The sequence below is a fragment of the Arachis duranensis genome, chromosome 8, assembly GCF_000817695.3.
Source record: "Arachis duranensis cultivar V14167 chromosome 8, aradu.V14167.gnm2.J7QH, whole genome shotgun sequence".
Classification (NCBI taxonomy): domain Eukaryota; kingdom Viridiplantae; phylum Streptophyta; class Magnoliopsida; order Fabales; family Fabaceae; genus Arachis; species Arachis duranensis.
Genome location: NC_029779.3, coordinates 38,958,377 through 38,961,823, shown reverse-complemented (window position 1 = coordinate 38,961,823; position 3,447 = coordinate 38,958,377).

The following is a 3,447-nucleotide window of genomic DNA, read 5'->3' as shown; positions in this document are numbered from 1 at the left end:
GAGATCTATTTCCTGAGAAAGTTGACTATAAGAAACTTTCTGATGATGACAAAATAATTTATAGAAGATTCCAGGGTAAGACCCTCAAAAGTCTTACCGATGAAATGATGGAAATCGGCGTTGGCAACGAAGAGGAACGCCTGATGTTCAAGAGGATATTCATCCTCTACATACAGATGGCGTTCCTTTTGCCAACGACGATAAACAAAATATCGCCTGTGCACCTGGCCCCAATTTTTAAGATGGACGGCATAGAGGAGAGAAACTGGGGGGGGGGGCATGTTTTGACCTTCATGGTCAAGGGCATCACAGACTATCAAGAGAAGAAGAAGAAGGCAATCAATGGCTGCCTCTTCGCCCTGATGATAATCTACTTTCATCTTTCAAAAAACAAAGGCAAGAACAAGGGTGAAAGACCACCAAAGCCATGGATTGCCAACTGGACTAAGGAGCAGTTGGTGGAAAGAATGAAAGCAGAAAGAGAGGAAATTTTGGTGAGTAATCATAATAAGTTGGTGTATTTTATTTACCCAAATGGTGCTAACTAAAATATCTCATGTTTCAGGGGATTGTGAAGTTGGCAGAGACAAGAGAAAAAATGAGAAAAAAAGAAAAAAAAAAAAAAAAACAAGAAATAAAAAAACAAAAAAAGGAAGGCGAGCCCAACATCGTCTTCGGAGACAGAAACTACTGACAGTGACACTTCTACCTCTGAGTCTGAGGCTCAAGAAGACTCAGAGGATTCGGGAAGAAAACACCCCGGCAAAAAGGGGAAAAAGTAAGTACCATACTTGGGTGTAATTTCTTTTTCGGTTTGGGTGTATTTAGTTTGTCCACGTTGGGTGTATGTAGCTTATTAAGCAGGGTGTGTTTCGTTCGCTGCGTTGGGTGTATATTGTATATTTAGTTGGGTGTATCTCGTGAATTCATTTGGGTGTATTTTTAGTATGTTCTAAATGATGATTGTTTGCCTGCAGAATGGACTCAAGAAAAAGAAAGCAGAGGGAAGAGGAGTCAGATTCTGATTCAGAATCTGAATCTGAACCAAGTGACGAGTAATGTCCTGAAATTATTACTCCTTTCTTTTGGCTTCTTTATAAAGATTTTGTGTATTAACTGAGGTGTCTTTTATTGACTTATAGGAGCGAAGAATCATCACCTGGGAAGAAGGAGAAGAAAAAGAAAAAAACAAAAACAACTCCAAAAGAGTAAGCAATTCTTTGGATAAAATTCTGTGATAAAATTAATTTTTTATTTCTGATTGGTACTCTTTTTTTTCCACCCAGAACACAACAAAAAAAGAAAAAAGTTGTTGTGGAGGATTCACCTCCTGAAAAAGATCAATACTTTGACGGGTACAGTACCTCGTAAGCTATACTACGGTCTATCATCGTAATTATTTTTGTTAACGTCTTATTTTATGAATGTAGTGAGAGATATGAAATATCAAGTGACGAACTTGATGAATTGCTAGGGGAAAATGTTCATAAATCTGCTGCAGAGGGGTATGTCTTGCTGGGCTGTGTATTTGAGATTTTGGTGTCTTTTGTTTGCTAATAATTGTATCTTGTTTCGCAGGGACAACCAAGCTGACCTGCGATCGACAGAAGGTCGCTATGTGTCCTCTGAAACGTAAGAAGCTTTATTATTTAATAAAATCTTGTTATCATGATTTGGATGCATTTTGTGGAACCATTTGGGTCTTGGGTGTATTTTAGGTTGACTCCGACTGATTCGAAAATGATGGTTGTTAGGGAACAAACGCCGTCGGAAGCGCTTGCAATGTGAGTTTTCCAAGAATATTTCAACCTTATAACCTTATTATTTTCAAAGGCGTTGTTAACCTTTCATTTTTCTTCTTGTTTAGAGTCCCGATCCAGGTTTTTGTGCCGGCATCCCAAAAAACCACTGAGACAGATTTTGAACCAACTCCTATGCTACAGATTGAAGGGACTACAGAAACATAAGAAATAGTATTAGGTGTATATTTGTTTAGAGTTTGGGTGTATATTTGCTAACAGTTTGGGTGTATATTGTTCCTGGTTTATGGTTTAGGTGTATATTTGATAACAGTTTGGGTGTATATTCTTCCTGATTAATTTTGTGTAACTGTGCAGCACTCCTGAAACCCCCAAACAACTTCAAGAAACAACACCCAAGCTTCCCCCAGCTCCAACAAAAATGTAAGTTCATTAGACTAGAATCAATCTTTGCTTATCATCCGTATATTCTTATTCTTACTCTTATTCTTATACATAATGACGCAGTCATCCAGACGCAGAGGACGCTGCTGCCCTGTTGATGATGGCACGGACAGCAAGCTATGTTCCTAAAACAGATCTGCCGATGCCATCATTCAGCCTTGGGTTGAATGATTCAAGCCAGGAGGGGGCATCGCGGATTGACAGATTCAAGCCAGGAGGGGGCGTCGACGCAGGAGACAGAAAGGGAAAAATCTCCAGAAACTGCAACTATGCTAGAACAATTAGACAGTCTGGTCCAAAAATTAGTAAGCAGTGCGTCAAAGGAAAAAGACGAAAGTCCACAAATTCAGAGGGAGACTGGGGGAGAAAGTTCTGCAAAGGTTGAAACTCCTGGGGGAATAAATCAAATTCCGGATGATATGAAACAAAAGTGCTACATCTGGGGGACGAGACTGAAGGAAGATGCAAAAGGCGATACTGACGAGTATGAGGAGATATGCACTCTGATTGGCCAAGGAGAATACATTTTGATGAGAACGCACCTTGCATCCCTCCAGGCAAAAAGTGATATAGAATCTCAAGTAATTTTAGACTAACATTAATGTTTTTACACCAAAGTCAACTGCAATGTTTATTAATTTAAAATTGATTTTTAGATTGTATCTGCCATCTGCCTCATCCTAAACCAGAAAAAGGAAAAGAGGTTTCAGGCACAAATATACTGTCTCCCCCCTGATATTGTGGTAAGTGTTACTTCTACAAACTTTGGGTGTATTTTATGCATTGATTTGGGTGTATTTTTTAGCTTAGATTGGGTGTAAGTTGTGTATTTTCATGTTTTCATTTCTTGTATTGCAATTCTTGCAGAGCATGGCACTTTCGGATCACCCAAGGGGGGAATTCATATCCCCGAAAACGAACAGAGAATTCAGGGTGGAAGCCTACCCGAGTTTCATTCACTTCATAGATAGAAAAAAATTAAGTTCGCATCCATATGTAAGTTTTTGTTTCGTAAATTTGTTAGTACGCTTATTTACTTATATGCCAAATAAAATAACAGACTATTGAAATGTGGCAATCCTTCAGATTTTTGCTCCTGTTTGCCACTCGGGACATTGGTGGTTATGGCTGATAAATACAAGAAAGCGGAAATGTCAAATACTTGACCCGCTACACAAAAAAGCTCCAAACGATGAGAGAAAGGACATTAAAAATTCACTGTAAGTTGCCTCTGTCTTCTTTA